Source organism: Felis catus, chromosome C2, assembly GCF_018350175.1.
Source record: "Felis catus isolate Fca126 chromosome C2, F.catus_Fca126_mat1.0, whole genome shotgun sequence".
Classification (NCBI taxonomy): Eukaryota; Metazoa; Chordata; class Mammalia; order Carnivora; family Felidae; genus Felis; species Felis catus.
In genome coordinates, this window is record NC_058376.1 from 111,362,551 (window position 1) to 111,387,539 (window position 24,989).

Below are 24,989 nucleotides of genomic sequence, written 5' to 3' on the forward strand. Positions count from 1 at the left end.
GTAACATGTGACAAGTGATAACTAAGTTCCAGATAAGCCAATGGATGGTTCTGAAAATGCAAATTTGAGTGGATGTCATTTAGAGCCTAGTAGCAGTTTCCCAGTTCCCACAAAACTCAAAACTGAATACTAACCCAGCAAAAATAGAGGAAATCCCCAAATTGGCCAAGATAAACTTGTCCCCTTGACAGCACATGGTATATATTTGTTGAATGAGTAAAGACTATAGATGGCCCATCTTCCTTTGAGAAGTTAATTCAACTTTGCTGTTAATTAGAGAGAAATTTCTGCCAAAAGTTTGCAGAAAATCCATAATGTGGTACTTAAAAGAAAGATTACAGCATCTCTTTCAGGGATTTTACAAGCATAAGTGATCAGATTTTTAAAAGCAAAGATGCAACAAAAAAGAAAGAAAAAATGTCAAAAGTAAAGCAACCCACACTAAAAAATAGAAAAGAAAAAATAAGAAAAGATGTGGACAAGTTCAGATAAAATTTAACTTCTAACTATTCAGCATAAAATTATAATTATAAAATTATTTAAATAGTTATAAAATTATTTTAATTTTCCTGAAAAATGCCAAATTCGACATCATTTTCATTGTAAAGGAAGAATTTTTCCCTTCCCATTCTCTCTAATGAAAACTCCATAGCTTTAGTTAAAATATCTTACCATCAAAGATGCACTAGCAGAATCATAGAATTTTTGAATTAGAATGGCTGTTACAGTCATTCAATTCTTTGTTTCCCAAGTGCACAGCTTTCCAGTCCCTGTCCTGAGAATTCTGACTTAGTGGGTTTGGAACAAGTCTGGGAACTTACACTTTCAACAAGCACAAGTACTTTAGGTGATCCTTATCAGGACAAAATTTTGGAAAATATGGAAACTTTTAGCCCAGTACCATTTCTTCAGAGAGGAGGAGAACAAATCCAAAGGTCATATGACCAGTAAATCAACTGAGATGTGCAGCTCCCCCCTGCAGGGCCATGTAACTTCTTTTTCCTGACTTCATAGTGGCTTTCAACTATGAGCTCAGTTGATTTCTAGAGTTCTAAATGGTTTCCATGAAAAAAACCAGATAAACTTGGTAAAATATATGGAACAAATATTAAAAGGCACATAGATTTTCATTTATAAAAATCTATATTAAAACATGTTTTGGGGCACCCAAATTAAGCACCTAGTTCTTGATTTTGGCTCAGGTCATGATTTTATAGTCCTGAGATCAGGATCCACACTAGGTATAGAACCTGCTTAAGATTCTTGCTACCCCTCTCCCCTCAGCCCCTTCCCCACTCATGTTCTCACAAGCACTCTCTCTTTCTCTCTCTTTCAAAAAAGAAAATGTTTTCCAACACAACTAGCTCTTTTCATGCCTTTGTCATATAATCATGTGATAAAAAAGTTATTTAGTTAAAAAGGTACTTATATATGTGTGTATATATTTTTATATATATTTAATAATATTAAACATATATATTTAATATGTAAATAGCATCTTTATACTATATAACACAGTATGGTCTATAGTGTAATACATAATAACATATATTTTAATTTAAATATATCATATTAAAATAAATATGTATTTTAAAACCAGGACACTTAGTTCAAAGTCAGACATCTGAGACCTTCAGCTCATGGATCCCCCGAATAGTTTCATAAGGATAACTAACTGCTGGAGAGGGAGTCAAGGTATTGGGAAAAAAATACAGGTTGAGAAGTTGCAGAATAGAAATCCTTGTTATCCTAGTATACCACAAAAAGTTCCGCTTTTATATATTCTTTGTCAGTCTTTAGCACACAATATTATGTAAATAGTTTTGTAACTTAAGCCCATCAGGAACGATTGCATTGCAGCTAGGCTAACCACAGAGATAGGTATTTCAATCTTCAATAGTTAAATCCAAAGCAATTTAACTTCCTCATAAATGTAGGCAAGCAGGAGATGGGAGGGCTATCATCATATTCTCACCAAACTGGAATATTTTAAGATAGGGTTTCTATCTAAGGAGAGTCCAAAATCAACCAAAAGAAATGATGACAACCAACCTAATAATCTAGATGACATACTCATCATCTTATCCTACCCTATACATACTGACTACTCAACTCTTACTGCCTGGAATTAAGTTTTGAGAATTTGTTGGGTAGAGAAGAATGATGACATAGCGCTATGAGATTGAACCATTTTCTTTAATCCATGAAGCAAATAACTATCCTAATAGTACTATATGATAATGAGTTTTCTAAAGACACTCCCTGGCGGTGCTTTACATCAGCACAGTACGACATAACAACAACATCACTTGGCGATTGGGAGTTGGCCCAATGAGCTTATTCTCAACACAGAGCCAAAACTTCACTCTTCAACTAAATAATTTTTATAACTAGAAATGAACTTTCTAAGAGATTGTGCATTTTAAATATTTTTAAATGATAGCCTGATACACCTAAATGGATCACACTTTTCTGTTTTCTTATTCTTGTATTATTTATCTCCTCTTCCCGCAAAGGTCATCAAGGCTTGCTGTCATTTAGCTTTGAAAATGGTAACAAAAGTTCTGTGAAAGAAGATTGACAGTGCTAATTATTGGTTTTTGGATTTCTAGTTGCCTTGTCAGATCTTACGGTGCCACCATCAACGACTGTATTTTTTCAGGCACGTGTGGTGGTTTTGAAAGACAAACTAATCAGTGTGGACTTGATTTTCTCTATAAGATAAAACGAGGTGGCTTTTGAGTAGGATCTTATGCAGAAACTCAGTTTAGGATTTGGCTTCTGATTATAACAACAGAAAATGGCCCTGGTTAATTTAAGTAACAAAATAATTCATTGAAACTATATCACAGGTGCTCATAGAATAGACTGTCATTTCTCATTAGATTTCTTTTCTGAATGTAAGTAATCAGACCTAAGGTTAACAGAAAACTAAAAAGTATACCAAACCCTTGTGGACTTCTGATTCAATTTATTTCAAATAATCTGAGAGGAAAAAAAAAAAGTCTCATCTGTTTTTGCTATTTTGCCCAAAAAACCTCAGGTGCTTCATGAGTGCTTACTATGAGTTACTTTTTACTTTATAAAATTAAAATTGGATACATTAAACATTATTATATCACAAAGAATGATTTACTAGCCTTATCCCTAGAGAAGCATGGAATAATATTGATTGGATGAGTGCATTTTTAAAAAAAATAACCGTTGAATTACACTACCTTAAATAAATTGAAATATTACCCTGGAAGAAAGATAGGTGTAGAGTTCAAATTAAATGCAATAGAACAGCACTGACATGGGTCCAAGACGATGCCTCTCTTTCGCTATATTATGTAGCCTCCTCATTGGTAAAGGAGAGAGTAATTCCAAATTGGAAATGGCTGAATTCTCGTCGGGACTTGCAGAATAGAAGAAATTTCAGAAGGTAGCTTGGCAGAGGGACAGAGAACAGAAGGATTGTAAGCAGTGTGGCATACCATAATTTTTCTTGAGGGGTATAATTAGAGGTACATCTAGAAACACAGAGGTCAAATATAGGTGGATCACACTGAAGTCACAAAGGAGCTTGTTGGGGTGTCTGGGTGGCTCAGTCGGTTAAGCATCCGACTTCGGCTCAGGTCATGATCTCACAATCCGTGAGTTTGAGCCCCACGTTGGGCTCTGTGCTGACATCTCAGCCTGGAGCCTGTTTCAGATTCTGTGTCTCCCTCTCTCTCTGCCCCTCCCCTACTTCTGCTCTGTCTCTCCCTGTCTCAAAAATAAATAATAAAAACATTAAAAAAAATTTAACAAAGGAACTTGTTGGAAGAATGTCACAGATTCCCATAGAATAAATAATATTGTAAACAGACTCAAAAATAGTCTAGAACCAAGAAAGTCTGGACAAAAGGAATCATCAAGGAAACATAAAAATAAAACAATATCCTTAGGAGGATCCTGGTATAGTCGAGTTGTGCTTGTTGGTTATTTGGTGTGAGTCACTGGACTATGATGCCCAAGTGGGTAACTTCTAAGTAGCCTTTTCTTTTTTATGCCACTTACTCAAGATTCCAAGTGGTGAGCAGGAACATTTGGTTAGTAGAACACAGGTTACTCACCTATTTCTCAGCTGCCAGAGGGAGGGAAGAGACATTACCTTTCCACATATTACACTAAACTCACCATATTGTGAGATTCCTTCAAAAGATGATGCGTTCAACTGCTGAGCAGTCAAAACTAAGTTATTATGTCTGGTGCAGGGAGTGAAACCTATTAACCAGAGTTAGTTTTTTCTAAGGTACATGAGAGAGTAAAGAAACCAGTGGCACTGAACCTGGCTAGGAAACCATTGGTAGGCCAGGCAATGAGAATGCGAAATTGTCCAGTGGTACTACTGAGGGGATCATCTTAGCTTCACCTGGGTATGGCAAAACTAGGAAGGCTCCACCCACCTTCTATATAAACTGAAAGACAAAGAGGACGAAAGCTGCATCTTGGTAGGGATACTGTTGTACTTCCTATTAGTATTCCTAGGAATTTACTACATCTGATATTTTATCGCTCTAGATTTCCCACCTGGATATCAATAAGATACACATTGAGGAAAAAGTCTAGAAGAAAGGTACATGTTGAACTTTGTTTCTTTTGTCTTCTCTTAGTGTGGTATTCAAGGACAGTGTTTCCTTCAAACTAATAAGGAGGCATGCTCTCACTGGAAATTTCTACCTTAAAAATGCCAGTTCTCATTTTCAGGATGAAAAGAGTATAGAATATAAGAAAAAAAAATGATTAAACACAAACACACACACAAAGTGGAGCACAAGCATCAGGGACAGGAAAAGATTTACAAAGGTGTCACCATCCATGTTGGTTAATTGAGCTGCTGCCACTATTTAAAAATACTGCATAAAGCCTGTCAAATGCTTAGGATACAACTTATCCACCTTGAGGCAGTTGGTTGAATTCCATTGACTTGGATTTTACAAGAGATTATAATCCATATTTTCATATGATAGTTTAGACTTTGAAGTTCATTAATTTTGATCAATACATTCTTCTATTACTCAAGAGTTGATATATTATTTAAACAACAAGAATAAGCCCCACATCTACAGCCCGACCTTTTTATTTATTTTTAGCTTGATTCTTTTTATTGTGACATTGATTTAGGACACATACCAAAAAAAAAAAAAACCCAAAAATGAAGAGGTGAGACATCACAAAGGCAGTCCCATTTTGGAAATTTAGACCAGTTATTTTAAATTTCATTCACTGAAGAGATCTTTTTTATACATGACAATGTCACTGGGTATAAATCATTTTAGTTGTTGGTTAATTTTAGGAGAGTTTTAGAAGAAATAGTCCATTGAATGCTAAGAAATTTTATTTTGAAATTATTCATTCCTTACTCAAACTAATATCTCCTGGTGGAGGTCTTTTACCCTCTGTGATATTACCACATGTGAAAGATTTCGCATCCCTAATAAGGCACGATTAAGCCCCAATGCTAAGTACGACATCACAATTCGACACTGGTTGATCATGCTTACCATAAGAATTATTTACATTAAGTTTATAATTATTGAATAGAAACCCACATGCCTAACCTTCTACTTGATAAGCCCTTTAACTGCATTATTTCAGTGAATAACCTCCATAACTACCATATGAGGAAGGTATTATTATTGTTTGCATTTCAAGGATAAGGGAACAGAAGCATGGTAGTTTAAGTAATTCTTCCGGAGGTGTTACAGCCAATAAATCCTGGTCTGCTAGACTTAGACTGTGCTCCTAACTGCTACAGGTACACGCCCATGTGGAAAGGCTACAGGAAATAGCCTTGTCACTGCTGTTTCAGACCCGACTAGACTACTGGAGGGTAGACTTGTTTAGGATATGTCGTTAATACTTCCATGCAAGTTTTCTCATATATTTCACCAGGTCTTGATCTCTGCAGGGGTCATGCTAAAAGGAGGTACTTCCAGTAACGTTAGCAAATGACTGAGTATTTATCCTATAATATAAATTATTCTAACTAAATTAAACCTGGCAGTTCAACTCATGTTTCAAAATAATGTTATTAGCTTGGGTCCTGTGGCGAATATAGAGTACAGTCTGATTAAGCTACTTTTAAAACTTGCTAACGCATCGTCGTTGTCACTGGAACTGTCGAGTACTCTTTTACATAATGAAACTTGGGTTTCTGTGAAGGGCCGAGAGAATCTGAAAGGAGTAATGGACAAACCAGCCTGCCAAAGTGTTTTAATGGCTTTATTTCTAACAAAATCTACAACTACATTCATTCTTATTTGAAGAAAAAAAATAGGTCTTTTTTTTTTTTTTCCTAATCTGGGGCTTTAACAAAGGGCCTGCTTTTTTTTTTTTCCCAATATATGAAATTTATTGTCAAATTGGTTTCCGTAAAACACCCAGCGCTCATCCCAAAAGGTGCCCTCCTCAATACCCATCACCCACCCTCCCCTCCCTCCCACCCCCCATCAACCCTCAGTTTGTTCTCAGTTTTTAACAGTCTCTTATGCTTTGGCTCTCTCCCATTCTAACCTCTTTTTTTTTTTTCCTTCCCCTCCCCCATGGGTTTCTGTTAAGTTTCTTAGGATCCACATAAGAGTGAAACCATATGGTATCTGTCTTTCTCTGTATGGCTTATTTCACTTAGCATCACACTCTCCAGTTCCATCCACGTTGCTACAAAGGGCCATATTTCATTCTTTCTCATTGCCACGTAGTATTCCATTGTGTATATAAACCACAATTTCTTTATCCATTCATCAGTTGATGGACATTTAGGCTCTTTCCATAATTTGGCTATTGTTGAGAGTGCTGCTATGAACATTGGGGTACAAGTGGCCCTATACATCAGTACTCCTGTATCCCTTGGGTAAATTCCCAGCAGTGCTATTGCTGGGTCATAGGGTAGGTCTATTTTTAATTTTCTGAGGAACCTCCACACTGCTTTCCAGGGCGGCTGCACCAATTTGCATTCCCACCAACAGTGCAAGAGGGTTCCCGTTTCTCCACATCCTCTCCAGCATCTATAGTCTCCTGATTTGTTCATTTTGGCCACTCTGACTGGCGTGAGGTGATACCTGAGTGTGGTTTTGATTTGTATTTCCCTGATAAGGAGCGATGTTGAACATCTTTTCATGTGCCTGTTGGCCATCCAGATGTCTTCTTTAGAGAAGTGTCTATTCATGTTTTCTGCCCATTTCTTCACTGGGTTATTTGTTTCTCGGGTGTGGAGTTTGGTGAGCTCTTTATAGATTTTGGATACTAGCCCACAAAGGGCCTGATTTCTAACAAAAAGAGCATTATATATTTGATAATTTTCCAACTGACTAACTATATTTTCCTGAGCTTACTCAAAACTTATTTAAAAACTCTGGGGAAACCTAAAAAAGAATATGTGCCAAACAAGGCTTCAGTTTATCAGCTCAACTGGTGACAAATAGAAAAGGAAAGGTATATACAATACATCTACTATTAGCCTAAAATTGCCATCTGCCAAGGAGTATTTTCCAAACCTGTTCACTGCTCATCCCATCTCTAAGCATTTTTAGCATGTACCTTTAATACACATAATTTTCAAACTTATTTATAAATTATAGATGTGTCCGATGTTATGGAAATTTTTGTTCATTACAAAACATGCATAAATATAGAATGTTATAAGAAAGAGATAACCCTATTATGAATAATTATTGACTTTTAATTATACAAAGCAAAAAGTCTTTTGGTTGTCACTATAAATAGTGTGCTTAAGTTTAAAAAGTTTGCTAATCAAACTGTCTAACATCATGAATTGCTGGAAAAGACAATGCGTATACTTAGGATGACATTTTTCATTAACAGCTGTACGGAAAATTTCTGTTTCAATGTCTTCTTGATTATTTCAACTTTTTGGTTGACACCTTGAGACATATCATTAATCACCATTGTTATTTCATCATATGACGAAGGAAGAGCTTATACAAACAGTAGAAGAATGGCTTGCTCTACCATTTTCTTGTATTTTGCCTTTGTTTTCATTATTTGTATTAACTTCTATTTACAACTTCCTTCCAGGGAGCTTTTTGAAGCCACGAGTCCATTTGCTGAGAATTAGTTTAGTTTAAATTAGATAAGTCTGTTTACCAGGCACACAAACACAAATTCATTATTAGACACAGAGACAGAAGAGGCAGATGTCACTTTCCAGCCCTTTGCATAGTGGTGCAAACTCTTTCCATTTTCCCTTAGGCTGTTTTGCATATGTGACTATAACCTTCTGACATAAGGGCTTGGCAAGGGTGCCAGTGTCCTTCAATATTGATAAGCAAATAATAAATACTAATAAATCCTCACTTCCCTGATAAAAGGAAGATAAAGATAAATGATAACTGTGAATTAAATATCTAATATTCTCCTCTAGGCCCCTAAAAGGACCACTGTACCAGAGTACAGAGATCCCTCTATATAATATGTATGGAGACCTAAGTTACCTGTGACACTAATGTATCCTTCCAGGAAATAGTAGAATGTAACAGGAGGTGGTGATAGAGTGCATTTGTTACAACTGTGTACTTCATAATGAGATGATCTGGCTTTGGACACCAGTTTCACAATTTGCAGGCTATACGTCTTTGACTTAAGACAAGTTATTAACCACTTCTTGTCTTGATTTTTGCCTCTGTTATAAGAGCTAATAATGCCACCTTCACACAGTTGTTCAGAGGATGAAATGAGGCAATCACGTAAAGCACTGAGCGTGATATCGGGCAATGTCAGATATGACAACTAATACTTATAATACTATAACATATAAATGATTCTTGATTTTCAAAGGTCAACTTTTGAGGAATACACGTTTCCTTTCTTCGTACTTTGAAAATTTTAAATTATCATTTTATGCCGCATCCAGATTTTTGTGCATTTGCGGATTATGAATATCTTAAGTTAATAAACTGTGTACAACCAATCAACTAACAATTCTGCTCAATGGGGTCACCAGTTGCATACAACCGTGGTTAGGCAATTATAATGTCTTATTGCTTCTTGATATTACAGTGTCATTAAAATTAGTAGAGAACTGAAAGATGCTGTTAATAAGAAGTATCATTCTCTTTAGGTGAATAGCACTGAGATCAAAATAAAAAATAAGGATGTTGAGAGTGGTGAATTTTTAGAGCTAGTATATAGGACCCTTCCATATAGATCCATATGACTTTTTCTCATTCTACCTATTTGTTTTATTTTACTAAATTCTATTTATTTACTAAATTTTATTATTATTTATTTTGTAAGTCATATTAAATTTCTTTTAAAGAAATACAAAGCACTATATACAAAAATATAAGTATGCCTAGTTCCTTGTGAACTGAGACCTATAAAATCATTTCCCAAGGCGCCTTAAGCCTAAGATGTAAAAGATTAATCAGTCAAGAAATATGTGTAAAGCAATTTACTATTTGTAAGAATAAGATTATAATCTGCCTAAATGTCTGTCTAGAAGGACATGGCTAAATAAATTATGGTGTATCAGCATTATAGGAATTCACTACAACCCTATGAAGCAACACAGTAATTCTTTTATGGTAAGAGCAAACAATTTCCAAGAAATAGAGTTAAGTTAAAATGGCAGACTGTAGAGCATGTAATATATAACTATAATATAAATATATATAACAAAGAAAAAAAATAAATATATATATTTGTTTGGTCGCGTAGAGACTCACTCTGGGAGGGAATGCAAGCAACCGGCAATATTAGGTGTATCTGAAGAGGTGAACCATAGGGTGACAGGCAAGACTGGGGAAGGAAGGAAGTAGAGTTGCTCTAGGGACTGTTTTGCACCTTGTGAATATGGACTCATATAAATGTAGAGTCTATGAAAACAAATAAAAGCGAAGGAGTAGGCCAGTTGGAAGAAGAGGAAGAGGGGGAAGAATAAAAGACGAGAGTAGAGGGGCACCTGGGTGGCTCAGTCAGTTAAGCGTCCGACTTCAGCTCAGGTCATGATATCAATGTTCATGAGTTGGCACCCCATTTCAGGCTCTGTGCTGACAGCTCAGAGCCTGGAGCCTGCTTTGGATTCTTTGTCTCCTTCTCTCTCTGTTCCTCCTCCACTTGCTCTCTCTCTCTCTCAAAAATAAATAAATATTTAAAAATTAAAAAAAAAGAAGAAGAGAGTAGTAAAGTTGTTTCCATAATCACAGTTGAGCAACAAAGGCAAGTGAGTGGGCTGGCTCAGTTTTCTAATGATGTGATTGGATCATAAAATTATTCAGACTCCTTATCAGGTTCATCTGGCCATATATGTAGATTTTTGGTATTTTTCCTTAAATTGCTTCAATGCCAGCAGAAATACTCAAGGTTATTAAAAAGACTGTGTACAACACAAGGTGATAAAAACGAACAAGGAAAAATTATGGCTATGTGTGCCCAAATAAGCACGATCATGCCCTATGATAGCCAAAAGCTATTTTTATCTGGAATTCAAGTAAACAACCAGAAAACCCAGAATTTCTCCCCCCACCTTTAGAATACTCATTTAGAATTCTCATTGAGAACACTCCACATCTGAAGCCCAGAAATGTTGACTCATCTGAGGTCATAGCTAGTGAGTGGCAAAGTTGGAAACGGACACAGGTAGTCTGACCTTGGACATACTGGTAACCACTATGTTGTAGAATGAGAATCTTGTATCTGTTTCATAAAATTACTATGGATTAAAAGAATTAGCACATATATATACTTTATATGAAACTTTATATATATAAGAAACATTATATAAGAAACTTTTATATATATATAAGAAACTTTATATATATATAAAAGAAACTTTATATATATATATATATATAAAATATATATATATATATAGTGTATATATATATATATAGTATATATGTGTGTGTGTATGTGTGTGTGTGTGTGTGTGTGTGTATGTATATAACAAGTGCCTTCTACTCACTGGGCTTTGCTCATTGTAGATAATCCATACATTGGAATTTTCATTACGGAAGAGGCAATAGAGAAAGTGCATTTTTTGCATCAAATGGACCTATATTTGGAGCCAGCTCTGCCACTTTGTAGCTGCCTCACTTGGCACAAATTCCTTAGCCTGTTTAATAATTCCACTGCATGTTTTGAGATCAGGTCAAATCATACAGCTTTTGCATATGACATGATATAATTCATGCTCATAACAGGCATTTCTCAGACATTAAAAAAATCCAAAGTAAATTCTGAATCATTAAGGAAAGCATATTTTTAATTCATTTATTCAATATATATTGACTGTCACCGCGTACCAGGCACAGCATTGAACAACAAACCAAAATTCTCTGCTTTCATGGAACTTAAAATCTACAGGAAGGAGACGGCCTATAAACAAAGAAAAGAAATATATAGTATATTAGATGGTGATGAGTGGCAGTGGGGAAAAATAAAACAGTGAAGAGGAGTAAGATGTGTGAAGAGTTAGGGGTTATTGACATTTTAGACAGTGCTTAGGAAATGTCTCACTGAAAACTTGATACTTGAATAAAGATCTGAAGTTGAAGAAACAATACCTGTGCAGATGTAGGGAAAGAGTGCTCTGGACACAGAGAAAGGGAAGGGCAAAGGTCTGAGGCTGGCATAATGGGCGAACCTCAACATGGCCAGAATGGCTGGAACAGAAGGATTGAGGGAACAGAGTGGAAGATAAGGTAGAGACATAACAATGAGGAGCAGGCTCTTGAACACTATTGTGAGGATCCGGCTTCTAATGCAAATTAAATTGAATGCCTCTAGGGGCACCTGGGTGGTGCAGTTGGTTAAGCACTGAACTAAGGCTCAGGTCATGATCTCACGGTTCATGAGTTCAAGCCCCACATCGGGCTCTTTGCTGTGCACAGAATCTGCTTCAGATCATCTGCCCCCTCTCTGACCCTCTCCCGCTTGTGCATACTCTCTCTCTCCTCTCTTTCTCTCAAAAATAAATAAATAAAAACTTAAAAAAAAAAAAAAACCTTAAAAATAATGTTTTACATTGAATGCCCCTAGCAGGCTCAGAATAGAGGTTTGACATAATCTAACCTTGACACAACCACTGTGGGAGCTGTGTTGTGACTTAAAGAAATAGGGAGAATATGTAGGAGCGTTTTACCATTACCTGAAAGACAAATGAGAGAGTTTGGTCCCTATTTGAATGCAGCAAAGGCTACGAAAGGGATCTGAGAGTGGATATATTTTTGAAACAGAGACAACAAAATATACTAGTGGACTGGTGTGGAGAAAATGGATAAGCAGGTTTGGGGATGAGGGGGGATGAAAATCAGTCTTAGACACATTAACTTTGAAATGCCTATTAGACGTCCAAGGAAGTATGTGGATTTGGCAGTTGGTAATACGTGTCTGGAGAGGTCCCTGTGGAGTATAAATGTGTTAAACATAGTTCAGTGCTGGATATATTTCATTTTAATCCCATGCAAATTGCTCACCCAGTCAGATGGATGTATGGCATAGCAGCTCTTCCTTAAATAGAACAGTCAATTAAACAGAACACTGGACTCCCCAGTCAATTTGGATAAATTATGAGACTAGCAATAGGAAGCTCACAAAAACATCTGGGCACCACCACTTATGTATTAAATTGAGCCAACACTTGAGAATAAAATTCCAGTGTTTTATTTTTGTTTGTATGAAGGCCTTAGAATGAGTAAAAAGGACATGAGGGGGGCAACTCCAGAAAAACAGATCAAAGACACTGACAGTCACCAAATGCTGAAGAAAAATCCTTCAATCCAACTAAAGTTGGGAAAATCCAGTAGAAGCAACAAAACTCCAGTAATAGTTCGGTATTTAGCAGGTTAATAATAAAGTGCTACACAAATAGCACTAAAGTCTATTTCACACCTTAGTGTGTGGTGTGCAGATGTGCCATTATACAAGGTGCTACACTCAAAGTGGAGGATTTCATTATGCTCCTGCAATGGTTTCAGTCCATGTGGTTCAGGTAAATCCATTTAATATATATTGGCTCCTATCTATGTGCAACTGCTAGTCATATATTTCTAGTAATGGGAAGGCGTCTCCCTTAGACAACTCTGCTTCTCACAACTCCACTTATCGTCAGAGTTCCTCTCCCTCATGACTTCTTTCCCAAACTTTCTAAACCCATGTGATATCGTCACATTTTCCATAACCCTTGAGCTTTTTGAACCACTCTCTTTGGAGCATCTAGAACAGTGGTTCACAAAGAACAGACACTGAAGACACATTTACTGAATGGGTGAATGAATAAATGTCTTAAAGAAAAAAAGCACACTCTACCTTCTTTTTGCAATTACCAATGAGTATTTTCATACTAAACACTCTGAGAAGTCCTGCAGTAAATGACATCCATTTTAGCTTCGCCTTTCCCAAGCTTATTTAACCTCCTCACCCTTTCATGTCTTAACCTGCTTACATAGAACACTTTCTGGGAAGCATGCTTTAGGGAATGCAAAAATGGGAGATGGACTACTAATGGACTAGAAAATTTAATATTTAAAAATATTATCAGCCACGTTGTAATTTTAAAGTTCAATCAAAATAGCAATGGCCCAGGTTTTTTGTTACACTTTGTGCATCATCATGAAAATATTTATAAACTCTAAATATCTATGCCTCCTTCTTTATGTACATGATGCATTAGGGGTGTAAGATAAGAAGAAAATATGCATTTCTCTGTACTTTATTAGGAGTAAATTCCTAGGATGTTAAATCACCAACAATTAGAAGTGATTAAAGAAAACCAAAGAAGAATTGATTTGGAGTTAGATAACCAAAGCAAGGCAATCGCTGCAAACTCCCTTTCAATTATATTTATAGTGTACAGGTAGCAGGAATTGAAGATATTGATGACCATGATTCATTACTCTTAGCTCTTTAAGTAACATCTCCTTGCCAAGTACTCAAACTAAAAGTTTGAATTGCTCTGTTCTGCAATTGAATAAATTAAAAAGTTTGGGGCGGGGGAAGGAAATGAAAAAGAAATAAAAAGATGTGCTATAGTTTTCGATGTTGGTATTCCCATAGAGTAGGTATCAGCAAACTTTAAAGAAGGGCCAGACAGTGCATATTTTGGAATTTGTGGGCCATATGGTCTCTGTTATAACTACTTGAGTCTGCCATTGTAGCATGAAAGTAGCCAATGCACTAAAGAATGGATGTGAAAGTGTTTCTGTAAAATATTATCTATGCAAACAGGCAAGGGGCTCGGTTTGGCACAGAGTAATAGTTTGCTGACCTCTGCTATTCAGAACAAAAGCTCCCCACTCTATAGCTCTAAGCATGTGCGAGAGCATGTGACCTCTAGTATGTTGGGCTTTAAGAGGTTCCTCAAAATCAAATAAATATATTTTTACATTTGGTCAACATCAGTGCTCTAGGTTCTCATTATGATCTCATTATTTTAGCCATTTATTTGGTTCAACATCTTCCCACAAAGATTCTTCTTAGAAAACACAGTAACACATTAACATTCATCAACTCATTTATTTATTCATGTGGGGAGATCATTAGTAGATGGTCTGTAGACAAGGTTTATTTGGGGAGCTGATGAAAAAATGAGGCAGAGAAAGGGAAGCTGAGGGGCATCCAGGCCTCTCTGGAAATGCAGGTTACTTGAGGAAGAACCAAGGAAGGGAAGGGACATGAGCAAAGCAGAGGGTAGGGCTTGCCAAAATCCCACCTCATTTGTTCTGTCTCCCTAAGGCTGTTCCTGGTCGTTCTACTGAATGTGGTACTTCTCGACCCAGCAATATGGAATGCTTGTAACATATGCTTGGGGGGATAGGAGAGGAGAGGCAGAGTAGGAACTAATGTCCTTTTTGGCACATGGGGCCTTTTTTCTTATTGCCTGGTATATGGAGCTCACTAAATGAATGTCTGGAGTTTTGAATTATGTCATCTCCACTTCTAAAGAGGTGAAATTTCACATTTCTTGGTCTAGTCCTATTTTATTGCTTTCTTTTCAATTCTTTCTCCTCCCTTCCAATGACCAACATGACAGAATGATGGAAAAAAGAGGGAAAGGAAGATGATAGGATGGATGATACTTTGGAGAAACTGAGAAGCTGGAGCAAGAAATAGGACAGTTCTGATTTTCTTCTTCTCATTTCAACCTCTGTTCTGACATGAAACCTAACAACTACTACAGAAATAAACAGGTTCACTTTAACATATCTCAGCAAGGACTAGCTTAAACATCAAAAACAATCTTATTTTTGGTTTATGTAATTTGACGAAAGGAAAGGAGCCATCCAATGAAAACTTAGGACTAATTTTTAATGTAACTATAATATGTATAAATAGATGTGAAAATCTGTGCTTTACCATGGACAGTTTTCAACTTCTCAATCATTAATGTCATCATTATGCATTGGAATTTGGAATTTCTGTTTTTAACGAAGTCTTTTTGAGATCAAAGTAAACTAAATATATACCCCCATGAACCATGTATGTTAATACACGAGATTCTGATACAAAATTTATATCATGGCAATTCAAATTTATCTTGCCCAACCAGTGGAAACATAGGATGCTCTGTTAATAAAATATCCTATAAGAAAATAAATGTCATTTATTTTTGAAAATTATTTAACTTGATGGAAATAATCATATATTTATAATATTTGGAAGATGAATTTCTTTGCTTGGCACTTCATATAGAAAATGCGTTACCATGAATATGAGCATTATTCATAATATAAACAAAACATAAAAATTTAATTTAGAATGCCAATGAAAATATGATTCATAATTCCACTATTTTTCTTATTCTCAGGTTTCTTAAATGATCTGTCATGGCTTCTGAGTTACAAATATGTAGAATCAGAAACAATACAACATGGCCCAGCAAATGAGTCCAGATTTTCATCAACTACAAATCCCTTTTCATTTGCTTGCATATGTTTCTGTTTTATTTTTAATATTTTTCTCCAGATTAAATTTCAGACTTTCCCCGCCCCATTTTTACACAGCGTAACACTTAGCAATGAGCTAAAAGAATCCATGTACTAAATACAATAACAGATCCAAATCAATTACCCTATAATGCTCTTGACCTGGCTGATGTGATCTGAAGAAATGTGTTTTCATTTTTTGTACAGTTTTGCTCCAGCAACTCAGAGGATAAGTAGAACTACTGAACGTTTAAGATGAGAAACTTCACTTTCTCTTCAAAAGGCAAAGAATTTGGAAATACACAGAAAGGACTTAAAGAGGTCATCTCGCCCTTTCTTTATCCTAATGACACATAAAGTTAATTGTTGGATGAATCCCCAAAGATACTTTTCTCTAAGAAAACAATGCAAAAGATGCTGGATGTATGTATATTTAAAGCAAAAAAAAAAAAAAAAAAAAAAAGACAGGGAGGCAATGAATATGAAATGACCCTGTGAAGTCTATTACATCTTCCAATCTAGCCAGACCCCAAGAGTCTCAACAACCAGGTGATGAACATGCTCCTTTAATGACCTGATTCACCACTGTCAGCAAAGGTGACATTGAAATCATAAGAGCGTTTCTATATTCTAATACCAGTGGTGAAAAAAGATCCCCTTCTCTTCCACAGTGATCTATTTGAACTTGTACTATGGTTTCATTAGTATCAGGCTGCGAGGATCCCACTCTCACAACACGTACATTGCTTGTAGTGCTCACGTGGTTTCTTACCCCATTACTCAATGCTCTTAATGCTCTAAAGCCTCACAAATCCAATCTTACTCATGAGATTGCCCACAAGTAGCTCTCCATTTCTCAGTCTTCTAGGACATTGACTTCAACATATGCATTAGTGCTTAAAAAATATTATGTATTTTTGTCTAAACATTTCACAACGTTGAGGAGTATAAATCTCAACTTCCCGACAAATGGAAATTGCATTTGATTCAAGTTTTATCTTGAAACACATATGTGTTTTGAAGTAGATTATTTTAGTGGTTAACACATAATGTTTTAAACAGACGTTTTAAAGGGGGAAGGAGGAAGAAGAAATTTTCTTACCAATGGCTTTTTGCTTTAATTCCCCTTATAAATGTTTGATATGAGACAGATTCAGGTGACTAATGGCAGGAAGGGTCACTGTATTTAGAGGAGGTTGTACAAAGAGGAAAATGCTAAAGAATTCTCAGAACCATTTCCTGTTTCACAGTTTCTCTGTCTCTGCAAATGGGTAGGATTCCTTCTTATTTTATTTTTTTCCTTCTTTGCTCCTGGTGTTTGATTTGTATTATTTGAATCTTTGTTGTTTAACATACAGACATTTAAAAAAATTTTTTAATGCTTTATTTATTTTTGGGGAGAGAGTGTGACTGGGGTAGGGGGGAGCAGAGAGAGAGAGAGGAGGACAGAGGAGCCTAAGTCTCCATGCTGACAGGCTGACAGCAGCAAGCCCAGATTCCTGGCTCAAAGTCAAGAACTGAACCATGAATTCACAACCTGAGCAGAAGTCAGATGCTCAATGGATTGAGCCACCTAGATGCCCCAACACACATTTTGAACATTATTTATGTTGATAACTTTTAAGGAGAGTTAGATTTAATTTTAACTGAAACCAAACTTCTAATTATTATTTCCCAGTTTTCACTCCACAATCCCACTGACTAAAATGATTGCTCATAAAATTTTTGAGTGGTGTCCCCATCTCTATTATGGAGAGAAATATTTGGGAGAGCAATGTGTTCACAGATCCTTCCATTAAAATACAAAACAATCAATGGCTTGACCTCTCAGGTTTCTAATTTGTAGATTCTGGGAACAAAGTGTTCTTAGGAACACTTAAATTTAATAAGTGCGCTCTTAAGTTTGCTGAAAGTTAAGTCCTCGGTTTATAGAGGTATCAATCTCCTTCACAAAGAATTGATCTCACAAGGGTTGCTACTTTTTCGTAAGAAACAGATTCTTTCCTGGAAATAAGCATGTGTTCTTCACCAGAGAGAAAAATGAAAGTTGGTGGAATCTCTATGCCCGTCATCTATCTCTCTCCCTCCATTCATTCAGCATTTGAGAGAATTTATATATAAGGATGTAAGTATATCCAAAGGACATAAGTATACTTGGCTGGATTCTATATCTGCATAGAGGAATAGTAGCTGTAAGGTAGGAATAGTAGCTGTAAGGTAGGAATGATTGCAGTGTATTTGCACAACAGAAAGAAATCAGTGTGGCCTGAACACACAGAACAATAAAGAAGGTATATTCTGCTTAGATTGCAGTGGGTAAACAAAGGATGAGCGTGTTTGGTGAGAGGATACTGGGGACAGACAGGAAGCTTTCACAGTAGAAAGTTCATAAAGTAAAACACAATGAAATGAAAGGTGAATAGAAGTTCACAGGGTAATAGAAGGGAGAGAGCATTCAGTCAGACGGTGCTGCTAGGCTCAGGCAAAGAAACATGAGAGAGCAAGATATACCTTGGGCAATGCAAGTTCATCTATTTGGCTAGAGTATAGAGCAGTGGCAAAAGTAGCAAAACAAGGCGGCAAAGAAGGGAAGGTAGGCATTATCAGTTAGGATTGCTAATGGCCACAAATAACATGAACCTAAACAGTGGCTTAAATACTTAGGAATTTAGTTTTCTGACAAGAAGTTTGTGGTAAGCACTTACCAACCTTGATCCAACAGCTTAATTATATCAAAACTAACAGTCAGTCTCTGGGCCATCCCTCATGGGATCAATATGGCTGCAGCAGCTCGGACCATGTCACCCCTACTGCATGTTAAATGCACAGAGCAAGGGGTTGAATGGCACAGGAAAAGACTTTTTCTCTTATACTACTTCTTTCTCATCAGGAAGAAAAATTCTTTCCCAGAAACACTCTAGAAAAACTCCCCTTATGCTGAGGTTTCATGGCCACCTTTGATGAGAAATTCAGGTTTCCTATTATCAAGGTATCTCAGTCTGATAAGTAAAGATTTTCTTAAGGAAGAGAGAGTGGAAATACCTACTATGGTGGCAACAATAGAGTCTGCCAGATTAGGAGCTGATGATGGAGGTTCTTAAGATTTCCTCATACTAAGATATAAGCCTCCCCCTGTGGGGTACGGGCTCCTGGCTGGAGCCTCAGTCTATGATAGCCTAATGGCCAGCACAATTTTTGTTCCCTTACATCTCCCATTTAAAACACTTTCGGGGCGTCTGGGTGGCGCAGTCGGTTAAGCGTCCGACTTCAGCCAGGTCAGGATCTCGCGGTCCGTGAGTTCGAGCCCCGCGTCAGGCTCTGGGCTGATGGCTCAGAGCCTGGAGCCTGTTTCCGATTCTGTGTCTCCCTCTCTCTCTGCCCCTCCCCCGTTCATGCTCTGTCTCTCTCTGTCCCAAAAATAAATAAAAACGTTGAAAAAAAAAAAACCACTTTTGCTGTCATTTGGCTTCACTTTTTCCCTACTTTTGCCCTCTATCTCTTGGTTTTACAGATAAAATATTGCCTAATTTTTTATTGGTTTTTAAACTAATGCATTCAAATCCAATAAATAAAAAATCCACTGGAATTGAGTTCTTTCTAAGCAGTTTTACTGGACAGCTTCCTAATAGACTTTTCTCTTGGGCCACAAATGTGAACACAAGTATCGTTTACACTACCTTATTAATCACTATGCAAACAATGAGTCATATATATGAATTTTTCTTTCAGGAAAAGTGAAAATGATTCTCACAGGAGAATATAGAAAATATGAAGAGTGATATCCTATTTTGTTTCCAAAAGTGAAATACTTAATGGCCTACATTTCTTATCCGACTCAGAAAAAGATACAAGGCTAACAAGTTCACTCATGATGAAAATCATTTCCTGCATTTCATTAGCTTTGCTCTTTTATGCTACATTAAGTAAAGGAGTCTAAATAAATTCCTGTTTGCTCAGAAAGATCTCTCAATTTATGCCACAGGCAATTTGGTTTAGGGTTTGCTTCTTCTGCCTTAAGAAAAAAAAAGGTGATAAATTCTTATTACAAAGATCAATCTACGATTGAATGCATTGTCCATTTACTCCTTGTAGCAGTTAGTATTTTAAGTATGGACTAAATGACAGTATGCTAAGTAGATGAGACCCATTATGAATTTACAAGCAAGGTTGAGTAATACCCACTATGAAGTTCTGGCTTGTGGCAAAAAACAGGATATGGCTTTGCAAAGCAGGGAGCCTGTAATTTGTCAATTTAGCTCCTTTACAATGCAGATTCTACCAAAGATTTCTGGATTCCTCCCTGGTAACCCCTACCCAGAACATCCATGTGACCAGGAATTTTTTTTAACTTGTTCAGCATGAGGACTTTTCCCCCTGATACCTATATAATGTTCAGTTAACATCAATGTTCATTTAGTATGTATGGTTAAGAAAACATAGAGTGATAAGAAGCTAACATACATCTAGTAACATTTAAAAATGCATTTGCTGGGGCGCCTGGGTGGCGCAGTCGGTTAAGCGTCCGACTTCAGCCAGGTCACGATCTCACGGTCCGTGAGTTCGAGCCCCGCATCAGGCTCTGAGCTGATGGCTCAGAGCCTGGAGCCTGTTTCCGATTCTGTGTCTCCCTCTCTCTCTGCCCCTCCCCCGTTCATGCTCTGTCTCTCTCTGTCCCAAAAATAAAAACGTTGAAAAAAAAGAAGAAAAAAAATGCATTTGCTGACTTTGGGTTAAATGTGAAGATTTGACTCCAGGTGATTATCTCCTCTTTCTCCCAAACACCACAAAAATGGCTTAAATAATGAAAAATATTTTAACTAATAAGGACAAAGGGAAAAAAAGAAACTGTAACTCCAGAAAAACCATTAGAGTAAATTTTTGAAAGTAGAATAAGGTGGAGGAGAGATAATTGACATAGCAGAACAGAGAATGTCCAAAGCTAATTGACCGCACAAGGGGGTTCTGATGGAAAATGAACTCGTTTACCTCACAAATCCAAGTCTCTGTATGTGGGAAAGTAAGTGTGGAGAGTGGAAGTTAGTCTTAAAGACTGACTACTCAAAGACTGTTTGAAGTCTCACAGCTCCTCCAAAACAAGCACATTAAAAGGAAAAAAGGAAAAAAAAAAAGTTTAGTCTCTGGAGAAGTTTTCAGGAATCAGGGAACACAAAGAAGCATAAAGGTTTAGGAGGAAAACACGATGATAAAACTGGTCTACACACATCCCCTTCTCTACCCAGAGCCCCTTTCTTCTGCTCTGCTTTTAGAGTAATTGTTGCCATGTTTATGTTTGTCTGGAAGAAAACTGGAAGATAGTCTGTGGGGAAAAAAAAAAATCGAAAGCCCAAGATAAAAGACCTCTAGACGTTTAGGAGTTGCCCAAAGACATGTATACGTTTACTGTAAGTGCAGCAGGCTAGTTGAATCCTGTCCCGGACCCCAGGCCTCTCTCCAACCACTCAGAGCTTCTTAGAAGCTTTTTGCACTTGGATCATATATATGTTTACTGAGGGAGTAACATACATAAGAAATCCTTTCCCCTGACAAAGAGGAACCAAAACAAACAAACGTTTCTAAAAATAGGACCCAGTTAAAACAGATACATAGGTCAGATAATATCACATCCATAAAATAAGAACAGAAAACTATTTTATTTTATTTTATTTTTTTTCAACGTTTATTTATTTTTGGGACAGAGAGAGACAGAGCATGAACGGGGGAGGGGCAGAGAGAGAGGGAGACACAGAATCGGAAACAGGCTCCAGGCTCTGAGCCGTCAGCCCAGAGCCTGACGCGGGGCTCGAACTCACGGACCGCGAGATCGTGACCTGGCTGAAGTCGGACGCTTAACCGACTGCGCCACCCAGGCGCCCCCAGAAAACTATTTTATAAAAGGCAAGCAGAGAAAAACAAATTGGAAAGTAAACTACAGAATAAAAAAAGAATCACTCCAAGTCACAAGCCTCAATAAAGTAACCCAAACAACAGAGATGGAAAATAATAATAAAGAGATTAGAAAATTAGAGGATTATTTTCTGTGGCTCAACATCCAATTAGGAAACATAGAGAAAGAAGAGGAGAGAAAAGGAAATAATCAAATAGATAAAACAAAAAATATCTCCCAAACTGAAGGGCTTGTGTCTTTAAGGTAAAGCACACTGAATGTCCAGTAAAATTCATGACATAAAATAGCCACACGAAGGCATAGTATTAAGAAGTTTCAGAACACCTGGGGTTCAAGGGTAGAACTTAAAACACTCACAAAACAAATATTCATCAGACTAGTAACGTTAGAATCCAAAAGACAGATGAATAAGAGTATTGAAAATTCTAATGAAAAAGTATTTTAAGTCTCTAATTTTCTAGCCAGTAAAAATATCAGTCACATGGGAGGATTGGATAAAGGTATTTTCAGATCTGTAATAATCTGAAACCCTGGATCTCATACCCTCTTTCCCAGGAAGCTCCTGAGGTTTATCATTCATAAAAAAAGAAGCTAGGAAAGCAGGACAGAGAAAGAAAAGGGATTCAGGGACCAGTTCATTCCTCACAGGAGATGAGAAAGGGAACTTGTGGCATGACTATTTTAAGTCTAAAAAGCTATTAGTTTATATTAAAGCAAGAAATAGATATCCGTAGGAGACAGATCATTAGTTAAAATCAGCAAGCAAAATAAAACTGAAATGTCAGGGATTGATAGATGATTTGAAATATTTGAGCCTTTGGAAGAGTATTGCCTGGCATTTAACAGATCTATTAGAGCATCTGCAAAAAGTAATCAGTGGTAACTACATAAAAAGGTAAATAGTTTGAAATATAATATAGTAGTAATCACCTTTAATAGAAAAAGTCATATGAGAATGAAAACCCAATAAACATACACTGCTGTTTCAGCAGTGAATAATATTCATTTACTATCAAGGTCTTAATGTTTCCTCCCAAATTCGCATGTTGAAGTCCTTATGCCTCATATGATAGTATTAGGAGGTAGAGCCTTTGGGAGGTATTAGGTCATGAGGGTGGAGCCTTCATGAATGCAGTTAATGTCCTTATAAAAGAGGCCAGAGATCCCTCACCTTTCCACCACGTAAGGACACAGTGAGAAGTTGGCCAGACGTCTGCAACTCAAAAGAGAGCCTTCACTAGATCTCAACAATGCTGACATCTTGGACTTCAAGCCGCCAGAATTGTTAGAAATAAATTATGTCATTTATAAGCTACCCAGTCTGTGACACTTTGTTACAGCAGCCCAAATGGACTAAGACATAAAATAAAAATAATGTAAAGGCTGGCTCCTATTTTATCATAGATGGGAGAAAGGAAGAGTAAGGGTGGTTAAGAGAACCAAATTCTGAATTATACTCAGTACTCCAAAATACCTTGAATCTTCTTAAACCCCTCTGCTTAGTACAATACTTCCACGCCCGACAATGTTCAAAGACTCTCTTTTAAATGTCTCCAGAAATCTGCTGGGAACTTGCCCTTCTTACAAAGATGAAATGTCTCTGCATGTCATTTTGCCAATTGGATTGCTTATTTTTATTTGGTATTTTTTATTGAAGTATAATTCAGGCGTCTGCCAGTTTCTTAAGCAGACCTCCACCAGGTCTTCTGCTTTCAGAACTACATGGTCTACTATTTTCAGAAGTATTTGATGTGATCAGCTGCTGAGAGCTGGGTTGGGGGCGGGGGGGGTCGCTCGGAAGAAAAAATTGGGTAACACTTCTGTGAAGGTTTCAGCTCTTTTGTGATGACTAGCTCAGATGCTCTTTAGTCACCTCCTTACAAATTCTTGAAATTCTGGGGCACCTGGCAGCTAAGTTGTTAAGCATCCGACTTTGGCTCAGGTCATGATCTCACACTCCATGAGTTAAAGACCCACGTCAGGCTCTGTTTTGACAGTTTGGAGCCTGCTTCAGATTCTGTGTCTTCCTCTCTCTCAGCTCCTCCTCTGCACTCTCTCTCTCTCTCAAAAATAAATAAACATTAAAAACATTATAAAAAATCCAAATTCTTGAAATTGTGTTGCTATTATCTACAGTGTGTTCTTCTATGTTCTTATACGTCACTGTCTTTTTTAACTTTGAAATAATTGCAGAGTAATAGGAGATTGCCAAGAAAGGTACAGGTAAGTCCTATCCATACTTCCCTCAACCTCCCCCACTGTTAACATTTACAATGTTAACTATGATGCAATATCAAAACCAGGATATTAACACTGGCACAAACCACAGAGCTTTTCAGAATCCATCAGTTATGTGTGCATTTATTTGTGTATATGTCTATGCAAGTTATCACATATATAGGCTTGGGTAACCATTACCCCAATCAAAATGCAGCTGTACCATCACAAGACTCTCCTGTGTTACCTCTTTATAGCCACACTCATGCCCTCCCCCGACCCCTAAATCCTGACAATAACTAATCTGCCATCCATCTCCGTAACTACGTTATTTACATGTTACATAAATGGACTCACGTAGTATGTATCTTTCCAAGATTGACCTTTTTCGCATTCAGCATAATTTCCTTGAGGCTCATCCAAGTTGTTGCGTATATTAGTAGTTCATTCCTTTTCATCACTGAGTAGTACTCCGTGCTATGATGGTACCACAGTCTGTTTAACCATTCATCCATGTGCAGGACATTTGAGTAGTTTCCAGTTTTTAGCAATTATCACTAAAGCTGCTGTGAATATTTGTGCATCAATTCCTGTGTGGAGATTAATTTTCATTTCTCTGGGATAAATGCCCAAGTGTTCCATTGCTGTGTCATATGGTAACTCCATTATTAGGTTTAAAGGAAACTGTCAAACTATTTTACAAACTGGCTGTACTATAGTACGTTCACACCAGCAATATATGAGCAGTTAAATTTCTCTGCCTTCTTACCAGCATTTGGTGTTGTCATTATTTTTTTTTTATTTTAGCCTTGTGGTAAGGATGCAGTGACAACTAATTATACTTCTAATGTGCATTTCTCTAATTGCTCATAATGCCAAATATGTTTATGTGTGTTTGTCATCTGTATATTCTCCTTGATGAAATGTCTCTGCATGTCATTTTGCCAATTGGATTGCTT

The 24,989-nt window shown here is 36.9% G+C and overlaps 2 long non-coding RNA genes across 5 annotated transcripts in view; both read right to left on the bottom strand.

Moving 5' to 3' along the window:
* Positions 1-24,989, bottom strand: part of LOC123380086 — a 241,189-nt gene that overhangs the window by 15,920 nt on the left and 200,280 nt on the right. The gene's annotated exons all lie outside the window — the stretch shown is intronic.
* Positions 11,243-21,012, bottom strand: LOC123380088. The gene is made up of 2 exons (XR_006585392.1): positions 20,895-21,012; positions 11,243-11,361 (listed from the first exon to the last, which is right to left on the bottom strand). It is a non-coding gene; the product is annotated as an uncharacterized LOC123380088 (long non-coding RNA).